The 14,816-nt window shown below is 43.5% G+C and overlaps 1 long non-coding RNA gene and 3 other non-coding genes across 4 annotated transcripts; all 4 read left to right on the top strand.

The window, feature by feature from the left end:
• The first annotated feature begins 185 nt into the window (after positions 1-185).
• LOC124085914 (uncharacterized) lies at positions 186-4,163 on the top strand. Its single transcript, XR_006849630.2, has 5 exons — positions 186-394; positions 734-825; positions 1,723-1,785; positions 2,064-2,132; positions 3,949-4,163. It is a non-coding gene; the product is annotated as an uncharacterized LOC124085914 (long non-coding RNA).
• On the top strand, positions 568-660 carry LOC124086012 (small nucleolar SNORD12/SNORD106). Its single transcript, XR_006849685.1, has one exon. It is a non-coding gene; the product is annotated as a small nucleolar SNORD12/SNORD106 (small nucleolar RNA).
• LOC124086011 (small nucleolar SNORD12/SNORD106) lies at positions 1,559-1,649 on the top strand. Its single transcript, XR_006849684.1, has one exon. It is a non-coding gene; the product is annotated as a small nucleolar SNORD12/SNORD106 (small nucleolar RNA).
• Positions 1,888-1,980, top strand: LOC124086013 (small nucleolar SNORD12/SNORD106). The gene has a single exon (XR_006849686.1). It is a non-coding gene; the product is annotated as a small nucleolar SNORD12/SNORD106 (small nucleolar RNA).
• Positions 4,164-14,816: the final 10,653 nt, after the last annotated feature.

Here is a 14,816-nt window from a genome sequence, read left to right as displayed (position 1 = left end):
AACTGCGTCCGGGGCCGACGCAGGCCTCAGCCGGTCCCGAGGGAGCGGGGACCAGGCGAGCCGCTCGGTGCGTGCGAAGCGCGACATGGCGGCGAGGCCGAGGAGCCCGGCTGCCCAGTGTGTACGAGGCGGGGGGCGGGGCTAGGCGCGGCCTTGACAACCATTAGAGCGCTTGGAGCTGCGCGGCTCGGGGACTATGTTTCCCAGGGGCCGTCGCGGCGGGCCGGAAGGGGCGGGCCCCCTGCCAGTGCTCACGCGCGCCAGTCCGGCTGGTTATATAAGGGAGGCTCCGGCCGCGTTCGTTCTTTTGCTTCGGAGGTGCTTGTGGTGTGTGGTAGTTTTGTTCGCGATCCTCGGCATGTCTTCCTTCGCTGCCCACCACGTTTGTTTAATGGTGAGTGGGGACTCCACTGTTTTCCCGTCACGAGTTTGGTCCTCTTTTGTCTTCTTAGTGCCATCGCCTCCCCTGCTTGGCCTAGTCGTCTCCAGCGCAGAGGCGTTAGGGCCGTGGGGAGATGAGTTAGCTAGGAAAACTCGCGCCTTCTGCTTGACTCTAAGGAGCCCTTGGCTGGTGTAAATGATGACTTCACTTTTTTCCCCATCAGATCGACAATGCTGATCTTTTTTTTAACACTTGCCAGTTAATTCTGACACACCAGCTTCAAGAGGCCCTTCCTCTCCTTGCTCTTTCCTGGCCATGGAAAATGGCGACTGACGCCCTTTTGTATTTTAGGTTAACGCAATTGGATTCAGAATGGATGTTGCAAGACGGGCTCACCTCTGGGCTTCCACGGGAACCCCACTTTCTGTCTTCGGAGCTCTGGGGTAAGCACGTATGTCTTAGGATCTAAGACAAACTTTGGAGGTTATGATTAAATCTAATTGAAGTTAGTTTTTTTGTGTTGGTGCTGGTTGGAACTCAGGGCCTTGAGCATGCTTAACATGTGCTCTGTCACAGAGCTACTTTTCCCAGAGTTCTAGTGAAACTCTTAGGTGCTTATAACAATTTATATATTGGATGGGTTCCTAGGAAGAAACAGTTCTAGATGTCCAAAGAGCTTTCTTGAGCTTTTCCATTTGTGAAAAACCAAAAGAATTTCTGTTAACCTAGATACTAACTGCAGAGCTTATCCCCACCCCCTTCACTTGAATGCAGAAATGAGGCACATAGAACTGAGACCTTACTGAACATTGCCCACAGGGTCTGGCTATATATTGCTTAGGCTAATAACTAATGGCCTCAAGCAGTCCTTCTAATCAATGCCTTGTCCTCTCAAGTGGCTGGGATTTCAGGTGTGATTTCTGCTCACTGAATGAGAGGAGATGTGGCAGCAACTTATCTTATTCCATATTCCTCTTGTTAAGAGCTCAAAGAGCAGCTGCAAAACACACCACAGGCCTATAATCCCAGTGGCTCAGGAGGCTGAGGCAGGAGGTTTGCAAGCCTTAGCAACTTAGTGAGACCCTGTTTTAAAATAAAAAAGGGCTGGGGATATGACTGAGTGCCCTTGGGCCCAATCTCTGGTACTCCCCCCCACCAAAAACTTAAGAGCTGCTTGCTGGCATATATGATGACTGAACTTTTTTCCCCGACAGATCGACCATGTTGATCTAACTTTTCTAAGCCAGTTTCTGTCTGATATGCCTGCTTGAGCACCAACCACCTCCTAATCCCTTGCCCATCTAACTGATGGGATTTAATCTTTCTGTGTTTTATCTTAGGTTTGCTACCAGAAACCAGGGTTTGAATGAACAAGGATGAATTCCAGGAGTGTGAAAGGATTGGTAAGTGATGCCGGCATTTCTTCCTCATCTGAACAGACGTGGGAAAGTAACTGCTTTTTCCTAGTGTGGAACTGTCTTTTTGACTCAAATTTTACTCATTGAACCGATGCAGCTGATGACACAACTTTTTTCCCCATCAGATCGACCCTGTTGATCTAACTAAACCTGTAAGCCAGTTTTATCTGATGCATCGACACAAAATAACTTGTTTTTATTTGTTGTTTGCTCTGTTGGTTGGTGTTATTCCAGCATTCAGAGTATTTGTTCACTTCCTACAGGAGTCCTGGGTGCTACTATGTTGACATTAGTCTAATCTGATGTCTTTGCTTCAGTCCGTCCTGCAACAGGTGAGGTTTCTGCTTTGCAGCTGTCACACCCCACTTTTGACCCAGTACTGAGTTGTGTATAAAGTGGGAGGGGGGAATGAATTTGAAGTTGTTCTTATGGGGGGTGATGTTGGGCTGTTGGTACTAGAAAGTCTTAAAGTTGCTGGACATTGTAGTTTCCTTAGCCTGGCAAATACTGCATCTTTTAAAATAAGGAACTTGTCTGGGATTGTGGTTCAGTGGTAGAGAGCTCACCTAGCACGTGCAAGGTCCTGGGTTTGATCCTCTGCACCACATAAAAATAAATAAAGGTATTGTGTACAACTACTAAATTAAAAAAAATCAAGGAACTTGTCTCACATGAGTTGGAATTTGTTTGATCATGATTATTTTTGTGGCATTCAATTGTAAGCCTTATTTGTGTGTTGGGTGAATGGAGGCTGTCCTCAATTTCTTGCTATGTGGGTCTCTTTAGCATATTGACTTGCTTCATCAAAGTGAGCAACCAAAGCAGATAGACACAGGTGGCTATTTGTGTTTGTTCCTCCCACCACTACTTTATACAGAAGGCAACAGCACCATCCCTTTTTTCTGGCAGTTTGCTTATCTGGTTGGTTGAGACTGGTCTGAGTCAGACCTTAGTTGCATACCTTGTGCTGACCTGAATGATCCCTTAGTAAATTGTGCCTAACACAGAAAATCCACTTTTGCCAAATGAGTATTTCTTTACTTGCCTAGAACCTTTAACTAGTGAAAAGAGTAAACAACAGTGACAGCTCCCCTCCTTGAGTATGGTGTTCCTCCTATAGATTACAGATGTCTCCTAGTAATTCATTCCGTAACTTTATTTTTTAGTTGTAGTTGGACACAATACCTTTATTTTTATGTGGTGCTGAGGATCGAACACAGGGCCGCGCACATGCAAGGCAAGTGCCCTACCACTGAGCCACATCCCCAGCCTCCCCCCCCCACTGACTGAAAAGCTGTAGAAATTTAGATTGTTGTCACTCATTACCCTAGATTCAAAGTGTTCTGGTATAGCTTCAGGCTTTCATGTGAAGATTTGACATTTAAAGAGGATCCTCTGCCAGGCATGGTAGTATGTGATCACCTATAATTAAAGCTACTTGGGAGACTGAGACAAGGCCAGTCTGAGCTACTTAAACCCTCTCAAGGAGGTATGTGGCTCAAGTGGTAGCCTGCTTGCCTAGCATGTATGAGGCACTGGGTTCAATTCTCAGCACCATGTAAAATAAAATATATTGTTTCCACCTAAAACTAAAAAATAAATATTAAAAAAAGGGCTGTGAATGTAACCCATTGGTAAAGGCACCCTTGGGTTCAATCTCCAATGCAGAAAAACTCAATGATCCTTTAACAACTGAGAATATTCTCAGTTACATAGTCTGTTTATCCACTACACATTGGCACATATATGTACTAATTGTACAGTGCATTTATGTTTAGGTTGTGTCACTTGAGAATCAACAAAATTGTTTTGGGGACAGTAGTGGGGATTGAACCCTGGGCTTTGGTACACTAGGCTCGACCACAGAGCTACTCCCCAGCCCATGTTTGTAGTTTGACTGTTACCTTTACCCAGAAGGGCTTATTTCTGGATTTAGGTTAAGTATTTCAATTGTAACCAGTGTGGGAATAATACATGGGCACAATATTGGCAGTGTAGAAGAGACGGGTTATCTTAGTGGGAGTTAGCCAGCTCCTTGACTTTGAGGGTGGACCAGCGTGTGGAGAACCACATGCTTCCATATTCCCAGATAGCACTTTTCTGACCAAAATGGAACAGATTATAATGTACTTTTTATTTTCCTTTTAGAAGTTGCTCAGCCATGGAGTTGGAGTACAAATACTGAAAGAAAAAGGAGTCCTGTGTTTCCAGCTGAACCAATCCCACAAGGTGTTTGTGTACTTAGCTGGAGGGCTAGCCCCAGTTGAAGGCTGTACTCCCCCCTTTCTTGAAAAATTCAAGAATTAAATTTCTGACTGTGTAGCATTTCTACCTGCAGAAAGAATAAAAGAAATTAAAACTTGTATTTTGTCATGGGAGGTAAACATTCAGTAGCGATAACAAGTAGCAAACAGGTATCTGTAAATTTCCTTTGGTTTATGTGAGAATCCAGTGACCTAATAGGCAGCTCTGACTTGCTTGCTAGGTCTCATTACTTTGCAGCCTGCCATGTTGAAAGGGGCAGGGGACTTGGTATTTTGAAGCCATTAGTACGGGGTATTCATGCCAACAGGAGCTTCTCTAGTGAAGACACCAGCTGATCACAACTTAGTTGTTACTAAATCTGTAGCATAGGAACTATGGTCGGCTGATAGGTTGCCATGATAATGCTCATTTAAATCAAGACCCTCTGCAAACTGAGGAGACAGCTTGCTTGAGCTGCCAGGCACTCCTACATCTTCCCCTTTGCCATGTGGGACTTCAGAGGGATCTGTGCTGCAGAAGAGACCTGGCTTTCATTAGCTTCTGAGGAATGTGTATGTACATCTAAGGCAACTGACAGTGATTGGATTTTTTTTTTTAAGAAAGAATTTTAATATTTTTTAGTTTTAAGCTGACACAACATCTTTGTATGTGGTGCTGAGGGTCGAACCCGGGCCACACGCAAGCCAGGCGAGCGAGCGTGCTACCGCTTGAGCCACATCCCCAGCCCTGATTGGATTTTTTATAGCGAGACCCTGTCTTCCACTCCCTGAAGTAGACCTACCTCGTCTTGCCTGGATTCCTGATCTAGCATTTATTTCAAGCTACAAAGCCTTGGAATAGTTATATGGCAATACCCCATAGAGCCTGACAGATGGTAAGATACTCAGTAAATATTGGTATATTGATACATATGAATGGGCTGGGTTGTGGTTCAGTGGTAAAGCACTTCACTAAACGTGAAACGATGGGTTTGATCCTCAGCACCATATAAATAAAGGTATTGTGTCCATCTACAATACAAAAAAAGTGAATCAGTTTGGCTACAGCAGGGCTCCCAAGCTCATGAAATGGTATCAATCCTGCAAGCAGAGTACCTGCAGGTTCCAGAGGCACAGGTGAGGAGTTAGCTGTTGTTCCCACTTCCATCTGAGAAATAAGGAATGATTGCTTCCTATTTGCCCCCAAAGGTTTTTGAGCTACTCTTTCATAATAGTGGGTGTTAAGTAAGCAGACAACAAAAACGGGGCTGGGTTTCTGGCCAGGTGGCAGAGAGCTTACCTGGCACATGTGAGGCACTGGGTTCAATCCTCAGTACCACATAGAAATTATATATATATATTTGTAATGCTAGGTTGTTTTTTTGTTGTTTTGTTTTTGGTAATTCTAGGTTTAGTACCTAGAACCTGGGCCTCACATGCTAGGCAAATACTCTACCTCTGAGCTACATCCATAGTCCCAGAATTTTGTTTTTTCCTTTTTGTACTGGGCATTGAACCCAGGTATGCTTTATTACTGAGTTATATCCCAGCCCTTTTTAATTCTGAGAGGGGATTACTGAAACCAGCTTTGAATTTGCCATCTTGCCTTAGCTGGAATTATAGGCTTGCACCACTGTGTTTGGCCTCAGAATATTTAGTTGTAAATGAACACACAGTATCTTTATTTTTATGTTGTGCTGAGGATTGAACTCAGTGCCTCACACATGCAAGGCAAGACTTTACCACTGAGCTTACAGCCTCAGCCCCACAGAATGTTTTATTAAAGAATATATAATTGTTCCACAGTGTCCTTAGGGGATTAATTTAGAGATTCCTGTAAATACCAAAAAACTGGGGATACTCTTATATAAAACGATGAATTTGCTTAGAATCTATGCAAGTCCTCCAATAGTCTTTTTAAATCATTTCTAGATAATACCTGATAAATTCAATGCTATAGAAGTACAGTATTGTTGGGACATAATGACAAGAAAAAGTGAATGGGACTGTAGCTCAGTGGGTGTGCTGGGTTAGCTTTGGTTTGATACCCTACACTGCAGGGGGGAAATAGTCTGTACATGTTTAGTACAAGTGCTTTTTTTTTTTTTTTTTTTGGATACTGGGGATTGAACTCAGGGACACTTGACCACTGAGCCGCATCTGCAGCCCTATTTTGTATTTTATTTAAAGTCAGGGTTGCTTAGCACCTCACCGGTGCTGAGACTGGCTTTGAACTCAAAATCCTCCTGTTGCAGCCTCCTGAGCCACTGGGATTACAGGCGTGCACCATAAGGCACAGCTACAAATGCATTGTTGAAAAGAATATTTTTGAGCTGTGGTTGAGTCCACAGGTGTGGAACTCTGGATAAAGGTCCAACTGCATTCCCACAATCAGTCCATTAATATTTCTCAAGTACCTACCACATGCCAGGGTTTATTCTAGTTACTGGAGATACAATAGTGGAAAACAACCAGAAAAAAAGCTTGCCTGTGTCGGAGGTGACTTCTCCAGTAGAGGGAGAAGCCGAATAGAAAATAATGCGCTGGGGCTGGGGATGTGGCTCAAGCGGTAGTGCGCTCGCCTGGCATGCATGCGGCCCGGGTTCGATCCTAAGCACCACATACGAACAAAGATGTTGTGCCCGCCGAAAACTAAAAAATAAATATTTAAAAAATTCTCTCTTCCTCAAAAAAAAAAAAAATGCACTGTAAGGTGCAAGGATTCTGGCTCTGGATATGTACAGGGCAGCATTCCTCTGGGGACCAAACCGAGGTAACTGGGGCAAATTCTTGCACCTGTATAAGCCTCAGTTTCCTCATCTGTGAAGTGGGGTTCTTAATGCCTCCTTCAGAAAGGTTTCAGGTGCAATAAAAATCACATCTGTAGGGACTGGGGTTGTGGCTCAGAGGTAGAGCACTATCGTGTGTGAGGCACTGGATTCGATCCTCAGCACCTCATAAAAATAAAGGTATTGTGTCCACCTACAACTAAAAAATAAATATTAAAAAATGATTAAAGAAAATCATGTCTGTAAAATGCTTAGCCTCAGGCCCGGCTTGTGGTAGGAACACAATTCATATCTTGTAAATAAACATCTTTTTGCCAAAGTTAGATGGGAGGTGTTTGATAGTGGAGAGGTAGAAAAAGAACAATAAGTGTGTCCCGTAAGTGCTTGCCATGGGCCCATGCTGCATGTATTATCTCAAACAGTCTCCGCCCAACCCTGCTCATTACTGAATTTTATAGACTGGAAAACTGAAGCTCAAGGGAAGTCGAGTGACTGACTTGAAGTCACACCTTGGAAGTAGCTTTGTTGTATTTGGGTCGTAAGTCTACCACTTTGTAGCCATGTGACCTTGAGAAGCCATTCACATCTCTCTGGGCCTCATTTCTTCATCTGGAGATTGGCTCACTGGCTTATTCATTGAATTCTGTTTTCAGGGTTCCTCTCGGGGTAGCACATATCAGAGTTTTGAGTGGCTGAATAGCGCCGTGCCCATGTCTGTGCCAGAGTTAGTTACCTATTCATCTATGGATGACTGGGCAGTTGTGTCCACCTTTGGGCTATTAAAGTGATCATTGTCATACAAGTATCTATTTCAGTCCTTGTTTTCAATTCTTTGAGGGTAGGACAAGGATACCACCTCTGGGGAACAGAGCTCTCATAGCTCTGCCTGGAAAGGGACTTCTCAAGTGCTTGCTATTTCCAGTTTATTTCTACTTTTAATTTCTCCTGGATTTTGCTTGCTTCACTCCTAATTGTGGCTATACAATTACCAGGGAACAGATGCCACTGTCCCAAGCCAGATCTTGGGATGGAGCCAGATCTTCTCCAGAACCTGCAACTGCAGCCTCGGTCTGCAGGGGGCACTGTGGGCACACATTTCTCCAACATGTGACCAGAAGCTTCCATCCCCAGCCAGGAAAGGGGAAAGTAGCCCTGGCCAGGGCCTTGCTGATGGGAAAGCTTGTCAGAACCTGCAGCCAGCACTTGAAGGGTGGACTGCAGTGTTGGAGCCGGTTCCCCAGGCCTGAGACCGCACAACTTCCAGGCTCATCTTGCAACCGACGAACAAATCAGTAATCAATTTCCACGGTTCCGGGTTTCCTTCTGTTCCATTATGTTTTCATAGCAGGGCGGCTACTACCAGCTACTACTCTCTAAAATGTTGGCAGCTGAATTCAATTTTATAAACTAACAACTGGGCAACACACATGATTCGGCCTCATGGCCCTGAGGCCACCAGTTTGAGACCTCTGTAAATGTGTCCTTTTCAGCACTGCCCTTGTCATTCCTGAATGGGATGCCCAGTTAGATGTGAATGTCAGATAAACAACTAATAATTTTTTAGTGTTTAAGTATGTCCCATGCAATATTTGGGACATAGTAAAAAAATATTTGTTGTGTGTATGATATTCTAATGTAATGAGCCATTATGTACTTTTATTTGCAAAATCTGCCAACCCCTGTCTTGGGGCACCTGGCTTGGGAGAGTGGCATCTGTTCTTTAAGATGCAGCTCCATGGACCTGGTATCTTCTGAGTAAATTTCATATAATTTGTCAACTTGAATTTTTCCTCCAAAGTTATCTGGGGGGCATTGGGCTGTGGAGTCTCCCAATAGCTAGTCTCTAAACTGGCTTCAAAGCCTGGGCTGGTGGAATTGGCAGGCTGAGTGGCCAGTCTGACAGGTCCTCTCCTCCCTCCTCCCATGGTCCTGATGTTAGTTAACGACAAGTCTGTTTAGAAGATGTCTTAGTCCAGTTTATGTTGCAATCACAAAATCCCTTAGACTGGATAATTTAAAGGGAAAGAGTTTATTTTGACTCTCTTTTCTGGAGGCTGGAAAGCCTAAGCGTGTAGAGCTGGAGAGGGCCTTACGCTATTTCAACTAAAGGCAGAAAACAGAAAAGTAAGTGGACCTGTGTACAGGAGGCGGAACATGAGGGGCTGCCGCAGTCTGGCTGGGCACACAATCACGAGCCACCACACAGCTTGTAGATTCAAACAGCAACTCTTTATTCCCGAACTCACACCAGCCGTCTACAATCACGTTCTGGGGAAATCCACGTTCTCTTCCCAAATCCACCTTCTCTCCCAAATTCACCTCCACTGGGCTTCTATCTCCAAAATATACTGTCTGAATCTCGTGAGAACTCAAGGGGAACTCAGGCAGCAGGATACGCCCTATTCCCAGCAGGAATAATCTTAAACCTTAAACCTGGAACCTAAACTGGGAACGCCCTAAACAAGATTATCTTAAAACCGGGAACACCCTAATCTGCCTTGGTCCTTGAGCAAGGTCACTTACATTCAATGTCACTGCAACATGTCAGCAACATGGGGTACGCTGGCAAGGAAATTGTCATACCTACTTGGCTAATGGCTCCCAGCATCTCCCCCCTTCTGATTAATTAAACAACAAGCAATGTGGCTTAAGGACCGTGCCTGGTAGGTTGTCCAATTCAACATATGGTTCTTACCCGTCATCGGAAAACTGACCTTTAGGCGTCAGCCTCCTGTCTTAGGTTGATACCACTGCAATTGAATCATACCCGTCACTGACTACCGGTCCAGCATACAGCCATACTTGTGGATAGGTCTATGCACCAGTGGGGGGGTGAGGTTCTTTGCCTCACCTCTGTTGGCCCCCAAATTTGGCCTTGGTGCCAGTGGGGGAGTGAGGTTAATGTGGCTTATGGACCGTGCCTGGTAGGTTGTCCAATTCAACATATGGTTCTTACCCGTCATCGGAAAACTGACCTTTAGGCGTCAGCCTCCTGTCTTAGGTTGATACCACTGCAATTGGATCATACCCGTCACTGACTACCGGTCCAGCATAAGCCATTGGCCCCCAAATTTTAGACCATCACTAGCAGAAGGGAGGAGGATACAGAAATGCCACGACACCAAGCCAATTGACGGCTCCTTGGGAAAAATTGCATCACTGGTGACACCATCAGCAAAGATATGTCAGCACTACCACAATTAACATGGGGTGCGCTGGCAAGGAAAAATTGCATCACTAGTTAATCACTGTCGCAGATGTAAGAATGGCCAAGCTGGAGTTCTGGATATCAGCTGTTATGGATTTGAGTCAAATCATCTTCTTTTCGATCTGTAGAAACTGTTTTAGTTAATCTCTCTGGAATCCAAATCGGCTGTTCTCCCTGTGGAAACACACAAACAAAACCCCGACTCCAGACAATCACTGGGTCAGGACCTTTCCCTTGTCCTGTTAGAATATCTTTCCAAAGTACCTTAGGCTTATGTACATTTTTTGGATACATATGTCTTTCTGCAGCACTAAGCCCTGATGAATCCAAATTTAAAAAGTTTAGTGTAAAAAGGGTTATTTTAAGTTTATCTTTGGGGGATATATACCCCTTTCAAATTCCCTCTTTTTGCTTTAATAAGTATATGTCTGTATCTAATAGTTGTCTTAGCTTTTTGCATTTTCTATCTGTGTAATACCTTACTTGACATTTTCAACCATTTTCTATCTTATTTCTATCTTCTAGTTTTTTTTCCTAAGGTTTGTATTTTTACCCTTAGTTGCTTATTTTCCTCCTAGTTTTTTTTTTTCCTATTTTGTGGGTTTAAAATTATTGTCTTCCTACATCTTTTCTATCTTTCTACATCTTCTTTATCTTTATTCTTTTTAACTTTCTATACTTCTGTCTTTAAAGTTTTTCACTTTAAATTTTTAATCTTCTTTATCTAAATATCTTTTATCCTATTATCTTCCCATTTTTTAAGTAATGCCTTTAAGATTAAGCTTCTTTTTTCCATCATGAAGGCATTTTAACCACCTTCAATTTAACCTTTTAAAGCCTTTTAATTATCATCTATACTGTACTTTTAAATGTACTTTTTCACCACCTACAGCTTCACTCTTTGAAACGAGGCTTAGATTTTGTTTAAATCACTTCAATGTTAGTTTACATGGCTGCCCTTCAACCAAAGGCTTCTTTTTTTTTAACTCCATTGAGAAGCTTTGTCTCAATCTGCCATGTACAAATACCTTTTTCTTCTTTCTTCCTTTCTCAAGCTTTTAAAGTAAGTCTAGTTTCCTCAAAATTTTTTTAAATGACATTTTACAACTTTTTACTTTACCACACAGAGATTATCTCATCTAGAAACATTTCTTTCTCCTTTAACCTTTTATATTAAAATATATTTCCACATCTTGAATCTTTTTCTATCTCTTTTTTTTAACTGTTAACCCTTTTTATAAATTCACATTTTGAAACAACTCTTATAAAATTTCTGATTTAGACAAATTACTCCACTTTAATAAAATGAAAGACTTTCATGTTTTTTATGATACTATAATACTATAATTGAAACCCAACTGAAAATTTTTCTACTCTTTGTATATAAATTACACATGATAGAATCTTAACACTTAGTAACCTTGTTTTAGCAAAGACACAGACACAAAGCAATATTAAACCTTTTTCCATTTACCAATTTATGAAAACACACATAATGTTTAAATATATTACCTTATGGAACTTAATAAGTAAAAGTACTTGATTTTATATTTAGTGGTTGATATTTTAACACTTTAGCATTGTAAATTAATCAGATATCTGTAAAAACCAAGATCTTAGACAAATGTAGTAAACAGAATTAGCCATCTCTCTCTTGTTGAAGAAAAATCCTCCTACAGGATACCATGATGGTCCCATTGGTATACTTAATAACTCATTTTTAAAAGGCCATGTGCTACATTTTTGTATTGTATCAACATATGCCCTAACTGTTGTTGGTCTTACTGGGGTGCCTCCTTCCTCTAACAATTTCTCTTCCTCAGAGGCGAACAACTTCAAATCTTGAGTCAACCATTTCCCCCAGTTTGCCTGAGAAAGTTCTAGGAACAGGCAACTTGAAATAAAAACAAAATAAATCAAAACGATAACACATTGTTTTTTGAAATGTTCACCCATTCTTTCTCTCTTCCTCAAGGGTGAGAAATTTCACTTACCTCTAAGCTTCAGAAGTTCCCCGTACGAGCCGCCAAATGCCGCAGTCTGGCTGGGCACAAAATCACGAGCCACCACACAGCTTGTAGATTCAAACAGCAACTCTTTATTCCTGAACTCTCACCAGCCGTCTAATCACGTTCTGGGGAAATCCACGTTCTCTGCCCAAATCCACGTTCTCTGCCCAAATCCACCTCCACTGGGCTTCTATCTCCAAAATATACTGTCTGAATCCCGTGAGAACTCAAGGGGAACTCAGGCAGCAGGATACGCCCTATTCCCAGCAGGAATAATCTTAAACCTTAAACCTGGAACCTAAACTGGGAACGCCCTAAACAAGATTATCTTAAAACCGGGAACACCCTAATCTGCCTTGGTCCTTGAGCAAGGTTAAGTACATTCAATGTCACTGCAACATGGGGTATGCTGGCAAGGAAATTGTCATACTTACTTGGCTAATGGCTCCCAGCAAGGGGCAGCTTCACGTTGTAAGAACCTACTCTCAGCAAAGCACAGTGTTGCATGCCTGTAATCTCAGCAGCTTCAGAGGCTGAGGCAGGAGGATGGCAAGTTCAAAGCCAGCCTCAGCAATGGCAAAGCCCTAAGCAACTCAGTGAGACCTGTCTCTAAATAAAATACAAAATAGGGCTGCGGATGTGGCTCAGTGTTCCACTGAGTTCAACTCAGTGACCCTGAGTTCAATCCCCACTACACCCCCTACACAAAGGAACCTGCTCTTATGATAACTACTCCAGTCACATGAGAATAACCCAGTTGTGTGAGAGAGGCATTCATTTCTCTTAATGACCTAATCATTCTTAAAGGCCCCAACTCTCAACACCCCACAAGGGCAATTAAATTTTCAACATGAGTTTTGGGGGAGGGGGATAAACCAGCTTCGGCAGAAACAGACCATCTTGAGTTTATTTTTATCTGTGACTTTTTTAAAAAAAAGAAAAGGAGAAATCTGGACCCTCGCATTTGGCAGGCTCCTTAAACAAATGGTCTTTTGCTAAAATAGACCACTGTTGGCTGGTGGGAGCCTGTGGTGGGTGGGGGAGGAGGACACAAGTGGATGCCAACATTGTTTTGCCCCCATGTTAAAACTGCAGGGAGTGCAGCCTGGGACTTGGATGTCCCTTTGCCTGGGTACCTGATGTTCCTACAGGTAGAGGGACTACCTGGTGAGCATGGTGGTGTTTATCCCATGTGGTACCAGGCAGGCTGTCTCAAACTGCTCCCCTGGTCCCATCTTTCTATCAAACAATTTGTCCCCACTGGAGTCATAGTGACAGTAGACTCTTTCCCACCAGGCTCAGTGCTGGGTACTGTACTTACTTTAAACACGTTTTCCTCCCCTTGACTCGAGCAGGGAGGCCACATTATTACTTTACAGATAAGGAAGCTGAGGTCAGGAGAGGGGAAGGGACTTGCCTCAGCCCCAGGTAGTAAATGGCTTTGCCCAAGTCTTCCTTTGCCTCTCCACACCCCGTCTGCCCAGGGCTTCTGGCTCGACAGGTCTGCGCCCTGTGGTTCCCAATGGGTCCCCCTCGGGAGCTTCGGCAGGAGGTGGGAGGAGGCTGGCAGGTGAGGCGCAGGTCCCAATCCCCTGGCTTGTGCCCTGCGGGACAACTCAGGCTGGCTGCTTCTCCATCGAAGGCCACCTCCATCAAAGGCCACCTCTCCAGGGCTCCTCCAACTGACTCTCCTTCAGGACTCCAGTGACTGTTCCTTTATGGCCCCTTCAATTTAGGGGGTGCTTCCCGTTTCCAGCTTCAGGGCTCTGCACTAGCCCTTGAGTCCTTCTGGAATTATGCTTCATTTGAGCCAGTGGGCCATGGCTGGTACAGAGGCAGAGCTGGGGTTTGAACCCCTGACTCCAACAGAACCTCTGCCAAGGCCTCCCAGAGCTGCTTGCTGGATGCTCCTGCCAGGCTGAGCATCTCCCTTCTGGCTTGGACCATGATCTGCTCTAATTTTTATCACTTTTCCACAACAATTGAAGAAAATGTTGCCAAACACATGCTCTGTGCCCGCCAGGCAATTGGCCCAGTTAAAAATACCACAAAATGTGTTGAGTTTGACAAGACTTATTCTGAGAAGGAACTCCTAGTCAACGTGTATTCCCGCCCCTCCCCAAGGACTTAGTTAGGACCATTTTAAGAAGCCTTTCTAGAACATTCCCTGGGGGGAAAGCACTGCGCTGAGCCAGAGTAGTGACAGGGCAGATAGTCATTCCCCATCTGGCCCCTACAGCAGTTCACAGCCAAGTCACCAACCACCTGACTGGTTCAGGACACAATTTCAAGGGAGAATAGACCAAGTCACTCATCTACCTGTGGTGTTTGAAAATAGGGACATAATTATTAAAAACATTAAAATCATGTTAAAATTCAGGTGGGATATATACTCAAATATATTCTTAATAAAAATAACTATTATGAGGAATGAATTATTGATAATAAAGACTTGGACCTTAGGACATATGTTTAATGACAAAAGCCAGTTTCAAAGTTTGCAACTAAATGATCATTGATAGAACATTCTTGGGGGGAAAAAAAACTGACAGAGATGGAGAAGAGATCATGACGGGAATGGGAGAGAGGAGCTCAGGCCTAAAGGATAGCACAAAGATTCTTTTGTAGTGATGGGATCTATCTTGACTGAGCTGGTGGTTACAGGAAAATATAAATCTCTTTGTGGGATAAAATCATGTGAATTATATATGCATTGAGTTGCATAGAATTATGTGTGTGTACAAAAATGGTGGCAACGGAATAAAGT

The sequence above is a fragment of the Marmota monax genome, unplaced genomic scaffold (assembly GCF_021218885.2).
Source record: "Marmota monax isolate L192 unplaced genomic scaffold, Marmota_monax_Labrador192_F-V1.1 WCK01_AAM20220418_F8-fsc00014, whole genome shotgun sequence".
NCBI lineage: Eukaryota > Metazoa > Chordata > Mammalia > Rodentia > Sciuridae > Marmota > Marmota monax.
Note: the sequence above shows the minus strand (reverse complement) of the source record. Positions and strands in the feature narration are given on the sequence as shown.